This window comes from Protopterus annectens, chromosome 7.part0, assembly GCF_019279795.1.
Source record: "Protopterus annectens isolate FY-2018-M chromosome 7.part0, PAN1.0, whole genome shotgun sequence".
In the NCBI taxonomy this organism is placed as follows: Eukaryota; Metazoa; Chordata; order Ceratodontiformes; family Protopteridae; genus Protopterus; species Protopterus annectens.
The window spans coordinates 1,145,106,445-1,145,122,675 of NC_056739.1; the positions used below are offsets into that span (position 1 = coordinate 1,145,106,445).

The following is a 16,231-nucleotide window of genomic DNA, read 5'->3' on the forward strand; positions in this document are numbered from 1 at the left end:
CAAGCTACATGCATACAATATGCAGACGACTCTACATTAATATGCTTCACTACTGGTCCATCTGAACTGCAGTCCCTCGCCCAAAATGTCTTTGAATTAGTAGAAAAAGTATTCTTACAGCGCTGTCTCCTCCTTAACCCCAAAAAGACAAAATTATTGCTCTTTACTCCCACACAAAAGTCCACCCCAGTTGACTTCATTATCAGATCTAATAATGGCACAGTCATATCTCCTGACACTACCACCAAACTCTTAGGAGTAACTATAGACCACAACCTTAACTATGATACTCATATCAACACCACAATAACATCAGTCAACAGAAAACTAAGCTCCCTCTATAAGATTAAACCCTTCCTTACTTCCATAGCTAGAACTACTATTGCCCACACCCACCTTATCTCAACTCTCCTCTATGCCTCTCCTATATACACCAATCTATCAAGAATCAACCTCAACAAGCTGGCATCCTTCTACAATAACATTGCCAGATTTGCAACCGGCTCCCCTTTTAGAACTCACCATTGCCAAAATCTGAAACAACTGGGTTGGCTGGAGCTGCATAATCAGATTCAGTTCCCAACGTATTATTGCCCATAAGACCCTTTATCATCCAAGCAATACACCAATACTCATGAGTCTAATCACCCCATATAAAACTCTTACAAACCTACTCTCAGCAAATAAACTACTGGTATCTAGACAGAAACCCAACAATGAAGCAGGAGATTCAGTTTTCTCTAACACTGTGGGAAAAATCTGGAATCTACTTCCTGGTGAACTCATATCTCTTTCTTCAACTCTACTATTCAAAAAGAAACTCAAAATATACCTTACAACCCACTGGCTATGTCCTTGTACCAACCCAGACTAAGATTCCTCTTCCTGTTGTCCTAGGTTCTCACACTAAGCACTACTCATTTCATTGCTACATTTAAGACCATTACATTCTACCCCTTTGTTCATCTGATCAGTTAGATAACTTGAGACTGTACAAAACCCATTCTTCTCAGATACTATTATAGGTTAGGATAATCATACCCAACAAGGACCTTATGAATGTGTCACTGTCTTACAGATGGGTCACTGCCTTTTAAATAATGTGTCCCTGCCTTGTATATAATTATCTGTTCTTCTGTGACGTATATACAACTTTGATTTTGGAATGTCTCACACCCTTCTAAATACTTTTTTCTTCTATTATTGTTTGGTCTTAAAAAAATGTTTTGTTTGTTATCTATCCTGATTACTATGTTACCATGTAAACAGCTGTTTTGTCTGACAAGTGAACTGTATCCGTAGTTGCACTATTCTGCTTTGTTTTTATGTGGAGCTTTTCTCTTCGGGCCTCTACTGAAAATGGGCATATATCCAGTTAGACTGGCCCGGTCAACAAATGTAAAATAAATAAAAAAAATAAAAATCTTTGACAAGTGTGTCATAGGTTCACCATCACTGACTTAGTTTATTAGAAAGCATATACAGTATTCCCCATCACTCCCCAAAGACATATACTGCACAGAGACCGGGATGTGATGTATCAGCATAAGTTATGAAAGGTCTTTTGAAATCCAGGAATACTAAAGCATGTTCTAAATATAACACTTCCTTCATCTGCTTAAAAGCAGTTATCATCATCAAACACTTCTTCCCATTGGGTCAGGTTGTTGCAACAAATATCACCATTCTCTCTTGAGTCAATGCCACTCACCACTCCTACTTTTTTTTAATAGTTAGCGAGGATGGCCATAGATCTTCTCTCATACAAGCTGTCCATCTCTTTGTGAAATGCTTGACTGCATATCTGTTCTGTAGTCCTCACATATGCTGTCTCAAATCTTCTTCACCAGATTGTCTTCTGTTTTATAGGTTCACAGGTTCATAGGTCGGTACTAGGCTATCTGTCCGAGGACATTTATAAGCGTAGCCAGAGTGTGTTGGCTTTCACCACCCCATTGATTAATTAACTGATCCTCTGTCAAGCAGAGCCAATGAAGTGATCCCAGGGGTGTATTTTCTGTTACCCATCCACTCGTCAAGGTTTCTCTTGAAGAGTGTTAGTGAGGGGCTCTGCCTAATGTAGTTTAGAATTTTGTTCCAAAGCATGGGGAGTCTCTGTGACAGGAATCTATCCCTCCAGAATGTTCTATTTATTGTTGTGGTGAGGGTTTAACTCACTAGAGCATGTGGCTTGCAGTGACATGGATTTCTTTAGGTGGAACTTGTCCATCAATTCTGAGTTGGACATGGCTTTGTAAGTCAGGCAGAGTAAGCGATATGCCACTGAGTACAGCTGGAGTTTTTTCAGTCGGGCTGCATAGGACATATGTTTGTGGCCAGTAATCCTCTTGGTGAGGTACTTTTGTGGTCTTTCTAGCTGTTGGAAGTGTCTTGTGAGGTACATCCCAAATGGGGCATTGTACTCTATGATGGGTCTGATGAGTGACGAGTAGAGGGGCAATATAACCTCATTATTTCTAGATGCGAACCCTTTAGTAATTAGATGGGCCACATAGAAGGATTTTCTAACTACTTTGGCAATATGATTGTCAAAGGAGAGATTACTATCTACCTGGGTCCCCAGATCTCTTATTAACTCTTCTGTATTAAGGGGGCTGCCACCTATGTGGTAATTCGTGGGTGTTTTGTTTTTCCCAAACGGGATGACTATGCATTTTTTGTCATTTAGCTTGAGGCCATGACTTTGTTACCAGGTGTCTGTCTCAGTAAAGCCCTTTTGGAGGATGTCCGTGTCAGCCAGAGAGTCAATTATGGCTCCCAGTTTGCAGTCATCGGCAAACTTGGTTAGCCATAGTCCTCCTGTGTTTGCCTGTACTTCTGAGAAGTATATGACGATCAGTAGGGCTCCCAGGACTGAGCCTTGCGGGACACCACTTGTGACTGGTTTAGAGTCGGTCCTGGAGCCTACTATTCTTACCATGTGAGTTGTGTCTGTAAGCCAGTTGGCAACCCATCTCATGACGTAGGGGTTTATGTTCAGGCTGGTGAGTTTTTCTGTAATACCTGAGTGAGGAATGGTGTCGAAAGCCTTGGCGAAGTCGAGGTAGGCTGTGTGAACCACCTTTCCCTCGTCTATGGCCTTGGTGACTGTCTCAAAGAAGTCAACCAGGTTTAGTAGGCATGATCTGCCCTTAACAAAGCCGAACTGGGTCGAGTCAAGTGTTTGGAGGTTCCCAAAGTCTTTGTTAATGAGTTCCATGATGATCCGCTCCATAGCCTTGCAGACCAGGCTAGTCAGGCTTATGGGGCGATAGTTACCAGGGTCAGTTGTGGCCCCTCCTTTGTGGAGTGGAATAACTGTTGCTGTGTGCCATTCTATGGGCACATAGCCTGTGGAGAGGCTGAGGTTGAACAGCGTGTTTAGGTGGGGGGGTTAATTTGTTCTGTAGTTCATGCAAGACGCAGCCTAGGACACCATCTGGCCCCATTGATGCTGAGTTTTTGGCTTTTGAAAGGACTGTTTTCACCTGTGCATCTGTGATTTCCGGACAGTACACTTTTCTGGTATTGTTGTGGGCCCTTTTGGGGGTGAGAGGGAGGTGAGGTTTGCACTGAATCTATCTGCCAGAATGTTGGCAGTATCAGTAGGTTCAGTATATTTTGTGCTATTTGGTACTAGTTCAGTGTATATCTGCCAGTTGCCACTTAGATTCTTAACATAGCTAAAGAAGGCTTTGTGGTTATCTTTTGAATCCTTGGCTATTTTTCTTTCGAAGTTAGCCTTGGATGATTTTATGAGGGACCTTAGTTTCTTACTGATACTGATCAGGGATGTCTTTCCTTCTTGGGATTTGCTTTTTTTCTGAACTAGTTTCCTCCTTTTATCGTATAACCTGTTTTTGGCAGGGGTCCACCAGACTGGTTTCCTTCTCTTAGAGGAGTGAGTCTTGGTTTTGCTAGGGATGGCACGATCTATCCATCCTTGTAGGTGCTCATAGAGTGCATTTGTAAATGTTTCTGCATCTTGGGCAGTATTATCCTTTAGCGTGGGGGCTGTGAAACTTATTGCCACTGTCTTAAGTAAGGTGAAGTTTGCTTTAGAAAAGTTTTTTACTGTGGTTTCCTTAGCTGGGGGTGGTGGTGGGGTGTGGACATCCACAGTGATTAGTTTATGGTCTGATCTAACCAGTGACAGGTTGACCTCTGGTGTGGAGCATGTGTCGCCATGTTGGTGATTACCAGGTCCAATATGTTTTCACCTCTGGTAGGGGAGTTTACCAGCTGATCCAGTGCCTTTGAGTTGATGAATTTCAGGAAGCGCTGGGCCTGGGAGTTTGTACTCGAGTAGTTTTCCCAATTAATGGTAGGGTAATTGAAATTGCCCAATATCAGGGTGTTTGGTAGGACCTTCACCAGAAAGGTGGAGTGGTGGTCCTGGGTCATAGAGGGTGATCTGTAGCAGGTCACAATTTGCATTGCAGATTTGCCCGATGTTAGTTGCACATGGATGATCTCAGAGGTATCATGCTGCGCCACTAACCTTGTGTTTCGGTCCGTGTTTTCATAGACATTTGCCTGAACTATTGTAATCTGTTCTGTTTGACATTTTCTGTAATTGGAGCAACTTGGGTTTCTGCTTTGATATCCTCATTTCTTTGTCTGTCCCTTAGTGTGCATCCCATCACCTGTTTCAGGCACTTCATCTCCATCACTGCTGGTTCCTCAGCTGCTCTGCCCTTACTGCCCAGGTTTCTGTCCCATACAGTGGTACTGCTTGCACCACTTTTTTGTACACCTTACTTTTCAGCTTCTTTGGCATTCATCTATCACACATTACCGCTGACACTCTGCGTCAATTGGCTGCAGCCTGTCTGAGTCTTGCTTTGCCAGAGATACGAATTAGTTGTAGTTAACCATACTGGATGAATGTATATATCAAAACAGAAACTGAATCCAAATGGTAGAAATGCTTGCTTTATTACACATAGAACAAAGCTTTCGGGAAAACACCCTTCATCAGTATTCATTATACAATGTAAAAATCAGGCACTATATACCCTAATGAAATAAAACACATGACACAGCCAACCAATAGAAACAAATAATCACTTAAGACAAAAACTCTTCAATTCACCTTTAGATAATAAAAACACATATATAAATACTTAAAGTAACAAATAATTAATATCATATATATATATTTATATATATATATACATGTGCTTATACATTAACCTAAAATGACTTATAGCAGGTATCGTTTATTTATACCGGTTTTGTTTGTCAACCAAAATAGGCTTTATCATTATCATATTATTCAGCCCTGGTCGCCTAGCAGGCTATAATATGGTTATCCATTTATATTCAACTATTTCACGTTTATTATTAACTTCCTCACCTCTCAAGTTTTTATGCATAACCTCTAGTACTTTAAATTGAAATTCATGCATCTGACCCCTATCCATACTGTGTTTGGCTAAATCATTTGTTGCTAAACTCCTCTCTGATCTCAGACATGTTCAATCATATGATCTTTCAGGCATCTTGAGCTTTCTCCTACATAAAAACATTCACAGTGCACACATGTTCCCATATATACTATATACATAGTTTTAGGTTTATGTATAAGGACGTGTATATATATATATATATATATATATACATATTTATACATGATATTAATTATTTGTTGCTTTAAATATTTATAAATGTGTTTTTCTTATCTAAAGTTGAATTGAAGAGTTTTTGTCTTAAGTGATTATTTGTTTCTATTGGTTGGCTGTGTCATGTGTTTTATTTCATTAGGGTATATAGTGCCTGATTTTTACATTGTATAATGAATACTGATGAAGGGTGTTTTCCCGAAAGCTTTGTTCTCTGTGTAATAAAGCAAGCGTTTCTACCATTTGGATTTCGTTTCTGTTTTGAGTCTAGATTTGACCTGCTCTTTCAGACTTCCCTTCTCTTCAACCCAACCCTCAGATACTTGAAGTGGTTAACCCGTTCCAGTAATTTTCCTTCTGTCTTAGTTTTCATCTTCTTCTGATTCTCCCATTTGTTGTCATTACAGCTATCATATGTGTATTTAGTTTCATCCTGTGTGCCTTCAGTTTCCAATTTCATTCCCCTATCATTTGCTGAAGTTTTTATTCAGAGTCTGCCTTTAATGCCACATTGTCTTCATACAGCAGCTTTATTGATCTGTCCCCTCGATCCTTTGTTAATGTAATCCCTCACCAGTATTCACTGCACTGGGCAGTGTGACAGGAATCTGATACTTCTGTCTGATGATAGTTGTGACTGTTCCCTTTGCTCTTGTACACTGTCACTAAAACACTTGCTGCTATGAGAATTCTGAAGAGCCATTTTTCCCCAACAAACCTAACATCTTTATCATATCTGCCATTACCTCATCTGGGCCTGGTGCTTACAAGATTTTATTTTTTTTTTTAGTGCTGTGCTTATTTCTTCTGGGGTGGGCTCCTCTTTTTTAATCATCATAGGCTGTGTCTGGGGCAGCACAGCTTCTGTTTTTTTTTTCATTCAGAATCTTCTGGAAGTACTTCCATCTGCCTTTGATGTCCTGTGGACCTGTGAGCAGGTTGTTGCTGGCATCCCTTGTAAATGGTGTTTGATGACTAGCTTCTTTATCTTTCTGCCTTTGCTTTTCAAGTTGATTCGGTTTCTTTGTGCCATCTGCTGAATCACTTTCCAGAAGCTGCTTCAGTGCCTCTGATGCCTTGCTCTTTGCTATTGCAATTGATCTCTTAGCCTCTGTTAACCAAGCAATATTCCTTCTTAGCTTGGTCTGTCTTTTCTATCTCCTATTTTTCTTGAACAACTCCTTCTTTCTTTTGATGACTTCATGGACATTAAGCATTCCACCATCAGCTTTCCTTATGCACCTTATTTCCATACCTGGCTTAGCCATATATCTGTTATGTAGACCTCACATACACTATTTTCAGGGACTGCCATTCTTCTTCTTCAGCTCTACCTATTTTTCTTCTTCCGAAGGTGCTAGAGACCAGAGTATTTCCTTGAACTTTTGTGCTTTTACTTTTGTCAACTTTAAGGTTTTCAGGCTAATTTCTGTTGACCTTAATTCCTTCTTTGACTACTGCCTGCAGCTGATTGTGACAATCAGTGGTTTATGTTGTGGGCTAACTGTTTGACTGGGGGTGACTTTCCAATAATTGGTTTTACCCTAATGCTCTTTTTTTACTTGGAGGAAGTTTACCCGAGTTGTAGGTTGGCCACTCTTGTATGTGATCTTGTGACTGTCTCTCTTGCTGACCCTTCTATTGGCCACTTTCAAACTATTTGCCAGACAGAAGAATGGCCTCTCCATCTTAATTCCTGTTGCCTCACCCAGACCCAGAAATGTGCATTTAGGTCTTGCATAATTAGCACCAACTCATGTTGTCCTGCTTTGTTTAATAGGTCCTTGAACTGCTGCCTGAATATACTGTTTTCCTTACTATCACAATCCTGCGGTGGGACATAGGCTGAGATTATGAATACTGCTGTATCCTTACAGTGGAGTCTGATTGCCATGAGTCTGTCACTAATTTTTGATGACATCCCTTACTGTCTTCTGAAGCCTTGTCCTTATAACAATTACCACACTATTTATAGTCTGTTCTGTCCCTGAGTAGTAAACTCTGCACTGCCTTTCCATCATGTTACCTGTATACACATGATGTCTAGTCTACTCCTTATCATGTCATCCACTTCCAAGCTGCTTCCTGTAAATTAACCTATACCGAGTGTAGCAATCCTTAGTTCATGTTTGTCAGGTTGCTTGTTTTTATGCCCAGGTTTCACTCAACAGAGTATCCTAGGTAACTTAAGCTGGGCAAGTTGACGCCAGCCATCTGATTATTATTGACCAGAACTGCTGGGCTTTATTCAAGCACACACTTACCAAATGGGACACATGGTCCCCTCCCACTGTTAGCATGGGTCCTTGGCATAGGTCAGAGCTGGCCAGGTCCTTATGCCGCTTATCACCAGCAAATACTCATTGCCATATTAGATGACATTAGTCATTGTGACCAAATCACCCAGAACACATTTTTATAACATTGAGTGGCTAACCCTGACTTAGCATTCAGTCTGTGATCCATCTTCTCTTATCTAGAGGATACTGCTCACCACAGTTGATGCCTAAAGAGGTTGGTCTACACAACTCCTCCACCTGCTGGGACCATCAAAAATTTGTGCTGCTGTCCACAAACTCCATTTGTGGCTAAATTTGAAATGAAAACACCCAGAATGTTTTGGGGAAGTGAGAGGAAACAAGAAAGACTGAAGTCTTTGTCACTGTATTCAGTAGTATATAGGCTGCTTATGGGGGACTTGTGCCTGGCTTACAAAGCAATCTCTGACCCCAACCTTATGAAGCTGCTGCACATCTGTAAGTCAAATGGGACTAGAATTGCCTGCTCCAGTGACATAAAGATTTTTAAACAGGACATGCTGGAGAGACAAATTCATCTCCCAGAGGTTGTCACTTCTCTGGGACAGGCTACCAATTTATGTTAAGCAGAGCACCTTTATGACTTTATTCAAAAGGAGCCTGGATGAATGGATGGAAAACCACAAATTCTTGCAAGAAATAGCTCCCACATCCCTCGTGGACACGGGCAGTCATTACTAATAATAATCTTAGGCATTGACTAGACTTTTTTCTCTTGAAATATAATGGGTGTAATAGGCTAGGTTAAAATGACCCTCGGGTCAATACCTAGTAACCTCCTATGAACCTATGTGACACAGGGAGAATGTACAAAATCCACACAGGCATTGGCAGGAGGTCATGATCAAAACGTGTACAGACAAGACCTTAACCATTATACATTCTGTGCCCTCTGCTTAAAAGCATTGTGAACCTCTAATGTTCATTGTTCTTTAAGTAGCACCTACCATTTTGTCAGACCTTTAAGAAGCCATGCTACTGTTACAGAATAGAGTCCACACTTTTTTAGTACCCAATTAACCCTAAGAATGTCCTCACTTGAATTTAGTGCTTGGAATAGGCTAGATTATCACTGCTACTAGTTTTTGTTTTTCTTGTCTAACTACTTGTTATGCACCCTAATTATTTTACCTCTGTCATGTACAGTTTGCGATTGGAGCCATTAACAGTTATCACCATATTAACTTTTCCTTATTTATAAGTACGTTTCATATAGTTCTGTCTTAGTTGATTTTTTTCTTTTGCACTGACAGAATTGAGTTTAGAACTGTGATCAGGTAATGTTTCTTCTTCTTTATGCTAGTGATGTCTTTCATATTGAAAAGGTTTTCCTCCTCAGCATTTCCACACAGCTTAACATTCTAGACATTGTGGGCTTTCAGATTCAGCTTGACAGCAAGTTTAGAATTCTGTTCATGTTGGACATCTTCTATGCTTCCTAACTTCATTCCCAATGAATATACTCTTGCAGTGAGTGGTTTCATCTCTTTAGTTTGGCTAACCATTTTACTTCCTTCTTTGCAGTACTCTTAGGTTGTAATAACACTTATATTTGTTTTGTTTTTGCACGCTTCTCTGTCATAAGTGTATGTTGACATATCTCTTTAAATTGTGTAGGTTATACCGTTTGCATCCTTAGCCATTTTCTAAACATTTATAGCATTTTCATATTATTCCTTTACTTTGTTGGATTCATATGCTCATGAAAATATACCTAGTTGTTGCTCCTCCTTTTCTCTAGTTTAGCAAGAGGTATACAGTATGTGTAAGTTTATTCACTTGCTAGTGGTTCCCTTCCCTATACAGATAATGTGGCTTGTCAAAAAGAATACCTTCTTCCCATTGCCTCCAAAGATTGTTACTGAGAGGAAAGTACCTTCCGTGTTATACCGTGTGTTAAATTGGAAATACAACAGGGTGAACTACTTTTCCAATCACAGTCTCTGTTTCTACTTGAATAATAGAATATTGTTTCTTGTCTCTATGATTCCAGACTAATTCAGCTACTTTTTATTAAGCATCTTCTTTCTGCACACATACTGGGACCTTATAAGCATGACCATACTGCTTGAATTTAGTAGTCCAAACAGCTCTCTGTCAACAGTAAATACATCACAGTTAATTAATTTTGCAACAGAACAATAGCTGAAAGATGAGTTGGCTGTTCTTGCAGACAAATGATTGAGTTTCATAAGCTGAACATCATTAGTAATACGTTTATCACTGGTTAGGTTTCAAAGAATAAAAGAGTGTATTATTCTTTAGCGCAAAACCATAATGGATGGCTGTACTGGGGGAGTAGGTCTGGATGTGTGTGTATGTGATTGCTAGAGTGTTTCTATGGGTTTGATCATCCTTGGGGAGCTTGTTTGTTGTTGGGTAGTTATGTGTGTGAATGGAAGCATGTATGTGTGGGTTTGTGTGTGTGTGTGTGTGTGTGTGTGTGTGTGTGTGTGTGTGTGTGTGTGTGTGTGTGTGTGTGTGTGTGTGTGTGTGTGTGTGTGTATGTGTGTGTGTGTGTGTGTGTGTCTGTCTGTGTGCGTGTCTCTGTATGTGCGTCTGAATGTATGTATGTGTGTGTGTGTGTGTGTGTGTGTGTGTGTGTGTGTGTGTGTGTGTGTTTGTGTGTGTGTGTGTGTGTGTGTGTGTGTGTGTCTGTATGGGCGTCTGAATGTATGTATACATATGTGTGTATAATTGTGTGTGTGTGTGTGTGTGTGTGTGTGTGTGTGTGTGTGTGTGTGTGTGTGTGCAGGGTCAGCATGATACACTGGTTATCAGGGAAACCACAACCACTGTCAAGTCTAAAAGTGCTAGTCTTACAAAAGAGTGATTCAGAAATATCCTAATGAGACAGTTATGAGGTCTTTCTTACTGAAATCATAGCTGTCTCTGAATCACATGTTCACTTTTGTGAAAAATTGACCTACCTGCAAATTGCAGTTTATACAAGCAGGGAGGATCTTCCTGAATTTGAAGGTTAGTCTTTCAATGAGATACTGTAATGTCATAGTAACAGTAATATATTACATTGTAATTTTAATAGCATCATGGCATTGTGCAGCAATTATATAGAAAAAAGATTACCATTGAAATTTTGGGTGCTGACTTATCAAATTGTAATATCACAGGATGACCACATCATAGAACAGCAACACAGGGCTTCACAGCATTTACCTGATAAATGCAACAGCTGGCAGGACCCATGATAGTATTCATTCCTTGGACTGCACCCTTACAGAATGTCAATATTTTATCTTGATCACCACCGTGAGATACAACAGTGATCATGCCTTCGATGCTTTTGTACTGGGATATTACAGCTCAGTGTGATAATGACTAATATTTGAGTAGTAATAATAAAGTATCCATGCTTACATTAGTAAACCAAGACCAAACTGATATCAGTCACCTGAAGGGAAATGTGACAACACATCTTCCTTCATCTATCACATCCACACCTAGGATGCATACCTCTAAGAGTCACAAGGGTACAGACTTCAAGCTTTTATGGCCCACCGACCATGCACCAAACCATGATAATGTTTTAGTAAAATAGGCTGGATAACAATAGGGTGACAGCTGTCTTTCTGGAGCTAGGATCCAGGATGTAACAAGGGCACTTAGTTCCCTCCATCGTGACAAATATGATTATGACTGATAGTGGTTCACAAGGGGTTAATGACCTTAGACACTCTACCCATTGGGATATGAAGAAGAATATGATTGAGCTTGCTATACATGTGTCTATGGCAGCAAAGACAATGGTCTTGAGTGGTATTTTTCCATCACCCAGAATGATGTTGGGATTCAAACACAAGATAATTGGCTTTAATAATTTAGTGTCATTCTATTTGTATCTAGTTTGGGTCAGCTTAAGATGAGGTGATCGACAAGCCTTTCTGTTTTGTCAGGGTTAGTCTGCACCTCTGCTAGCAAGGCTTTTGCATTCTGACTAAAGCCTTTGCTGCACTCATAATACATTTTTAGCAAGACTCAGTCTGATGGACATTACAACCTAGTATATTATAATTTGAAACACATTAATGTGGCTCTACTCAGTGCCAGGAATTTTAACAAAAATGCCAGAATTTGAAGCTGTCCTTCAGTTTGAACTCAGTTATATATGTGTAGTTACAGAAACATGAATTCAGATTAATGAAAGCTGTCCCTCTTTTCCTGGGAATAATGTCTGTCATATCACCAAACCAATTTGGTAGTTGTGGAGGAGTATCAATATTTGTCAAGGATATCATCACCTCATAACAGATTCCTTGGGACACAACCTTTGAACTCCTGAAGTCCAAATCACCATAAACAGGACTAATTACTACTTCATAGCTGGCTGTAGTACACCCTCTGTATCCTCTTCTGAGCATGATAGCTATCTTAATGCATTAGATGAAATTCCCATTAAGCCCAAGACCCTTATAGTAGGGAAATTCAGCTATCAGCCAATAAACTGGCTACAATAGTTGACATGTCCAGCACTTCTCTGGCATTATAAATGCTAACTCTCTCTTTCACAAATAGTTAACCAGCTTACTAGAGGCCCTAATATCCTTGATCTAGCTCTCACAAATATGGCTACTTCTTGTGCATCTCCATATGTATCATCAAGCCTTGTTAAATCCGACCATAATTTAGTGATGTTTTCCTTTACAACTGATGGAATTTTCCCCATAAATAACTCTTTGTTTAGGGACTTCAAAGAAAACCTTCATTTACTTGGTGACTTAAAAAAAATTCTTCTGTTATCTTCTTCTGAAGAATCCCATTGCTAATGCTACTACCTATACCTCTGACTTCTACTCCCACCTAAACAGTTGTATTGATAAGGCAGTCCCTATCCACAGCAAAATAATGAGAAGTTTAAAAACAAAGCCATGCCGTGGAATGCCTGTATAAATTATAACAAGAGAAAGAAATTGCTTCATGTCTTTAAGAGGTCTCATTCTACCTTTAAAGTACACGTAAGCAAAACAGAAAGCTTAAGGGAACCACTATGAAGCTTAAAGCTTGGTATAGACTTAAATAGCCAGTAAAACCAAAAAATAATTGCAAAGCTTTCTTTAACTTTGTCAGAAAGCTAAGAAGCAGCACACAACAATCTTTACAGCTACTGCACAATGCTACTAAATTCTCCGACCCAAAGGAAACAGCTTAGTGTTACTTCTGAAAGCAAAAAGTTAACAGTGATATGCCACAGGACTCAGTTTTGGGCCCTCTCCTATTTGGCATATAGGTACTTTTCCGTTATTGAGGCAACACCTTAAATGTGGTTGGTGAGCTCTGAATGTAGTGTCTTTTCATGTCTTTTTGGTGTTAATATAAGCAGGTTTATGAAAAATATACAAGTTGCCTCTTTGTTTTTCAATATTCCCATTTAATTAGTTTATACACACCTGTTTGGATTAACAGCAAACATACATGGCAAGACACTGCATTTGGAGCTCACCAACCATGTGTAAATTATATATCGGGCCAACAGTTACACTGACCGCTGTGAGATTCCTTAAACTGACGATTGTAATTGGCTGCTAGCAAAAGTTCCACATTGTAGTCATTCTTTCCACACTATGAGATGTACTGTTTCTTGTTTTGGAGACAATAACTTAAGAGCTGTTTCCTAATAAAATTGACCTTTACAATACGACCACTGTTTATATGACAGTGATTTAAAGCTACTAACAGTATCGGTAAACTCAACATCGTGAAAAAACCTGAGTCTTGTAATATGCATGTAGTTCTGTAGAAAATGAAAATTCATATGGCCCGGCCTTCTAATGCTCACATTACTGATTTCCCTTACCCAGAAAAAAGCAAAACGAGTTGTTAACATGTACAAAGCCTACAGTTTGTACCTTGCCAGGTGAAATTCCCCCCGCTGTTCTTTATTCAAAAAAAAAAAAAGCGACTCCACTCTACTGTACTGTGCCAGTAGCCGCAGTAAGTACCTTACGTGTAAACCTGATTTAAAATAATACATAAACATTGCTTTTCTATAACTGTGCTATCCACATTATAAAGGAAGAAACTAGATGAAGCTAAATTATCTAAATAAACCCAGTGAGTTGAATGGGGAAGGGAGTGACAGAGGCCTGGCACGGAGGTGTGGTGTGTGATAGCCAATCAGATCATGAGTTGAGAACTGCTTGAATGCGATTTAAAGTAAGACATTTTAGAGGGAGATAGTTAATTTTGTGCAATTAATGTAGGGCAAATATCAGGACAGTATGACAGTTAAAAAAATCTTATCCAAATTTGCTGTATTTATTTATTTTTTCATTGTAACTTATCGGACAAAACACTTTCAACGCGATTGTTCAGCAGAAATTCAGTACCTTAACATGTCTGTTAACCAGGTGTGTGTAACATTTAAAATTAACTTCTTTTTTTTTAATTGTTATTAAGCCATAATTTTTACACATATGTGGTTAACAGACATATTAAGGTACTGGATTTCAGCTGAATGATTGCATTGAAAGTGTTGCCCCAATAATGGAAAAGTACTGGCGTATATTTCTCAGACCTTCAGGACAGCACTTCTGGCCTATGGTTAACTAAGTGTGCAGACAACTGTAAATTAGGTATTATTTAATTTTCATCTGACTCACAATTGCTTCAACACGAGTTAGACATGTTAAAAATTGCTACAAGGATAATGGTCTCAAATTAAATGTAAAAATGTAGCATATTTATTTTTTAACCAAAATAAAACAGTTTCGTGACCATATAGGAGATGCACCCCTCCAATCAGTCAGACACCGTTGTAAGGGATCTAGGCACTCCACTTAATAATTTTGAATCATTTGAACATCATATCTGCACAGTAGTTAGAAAGACTTTTATCTGGCCCATGTAATTTAAAAAGGCATCTCCACTAGATCCAAAGAAGTCTTAATACCCCTTTACTCATACCTTATCAGACCCATTCATGAATATAATGCATCTTTTGGCATGTATTTGTTTAAACATATCACATAACATGAGAGACCTGAGAGAGTCAAAACTAAACAGATCAATGGCCTAAAAAGTCTTATTTATCAGTAGAGACTGGCACCCTTTTCTCTGTAGTCAGTCTTTTACAGACTTCTCCATAGAGATCTGTGTCTAGCCTTTCAAGACATGAAAGATCCAACCCTATTTGATTCCTTCTCCTTCACAGAACTAATGTTACTTCAAATACTAAGTTAAAGGAAGTAAATCTTCATCAGCAGGTAAATAAGACATGATGGCACGATAGATTTTTATCCCAATGTATCCCTCACCTCTGGAACAAACTTCCACTACATGTCATGCAGAGTAGCACCCTTCCCATATTCAAGGTAAGCCCAGATAATTGGATTGGCAGCCTCAAATTCTCCCCGGTCAATCTTGTCTTGCCCTCATTGAGACTAGAAGGAATTTTTGATTAGAGTGTTTTGGCTAGTCTTGAAATGGTCTAGAGACTGATTGCCTAGTACACACCTATGAACCTGTAAACCAATATATATATGGGTAATACTTAGTTACATTGTCATTTATAGGGTTATGTCTTATATGTGGATTATTAACACGTAGGCAGTTTATCTCCATGGACTCTGAGGTTTAATTTTTTTTTTTAAAGGAACACAGAGCTAATGTATGCTGCGTTATTACCTAGTAGCATAATTTCACCATGTTTTACAATGACTTCAGTTGTCTATCATTTGGTCAGTCGGTGGTGAGACAATCATATTTATATATTGTTATATATGTGAACGTTTCTTTCTTTATTTCATGTTGTAGTATTTTGTTTTATAGTTTTTGAAAAAAAAAGAAATATATTTGTCAGTATACATGTACATAATGAATTATAATTAATTATATTGCACAATTGTTTCCATTGATTACACACTTAGAGTGATAGCTGATTTTATAAGCAAATATTGAATTCTGTTGCACTTTATGGAATATTTTTAAACAGGATGTCATTTATATAATTATTTGAATGAATATGTTTAATATGATATTTTGATTTACATTATACAGTTTGTTTTCCCACCTTTCAAACTATAAAAAGTGTGCTTGACTGGTTATGCTTATGCCCTGAGCTCTGTAGGACGTGAAACCTGGTTTGCATTTTTCTGGTGGTGGTTTTCTGAAATAAATGTATATCTGCACTGTGAATCAAAGTGTTTCTTATTTCAGTTGGTGTATGTTTTTAAGATGTGCACGTGGTTCTGGCTATGCCTGTTCACATCGTTGTTTTGTGAACATCTATCTATATATCTATGTATTTGTATGTATACATATATGTGTATATGT

The 16,231-nt window shown here is 38.8% G+C and overlaps 1 protein-coding gene across 2 annotated transcripts in view; it reads left to right on the forward strand.

Annotated features, from left to right (window-relative positions):
• LOC122806913 (stereocilin-like) overlaps positions 1 to 16,231 on the forward strand; it is a 608,237-nt gene that overhangs the window by 48,736 nt on the left and 543,270 nt on the right. The gene's annotated exons all lie outside the window — the stretch shown is intronic.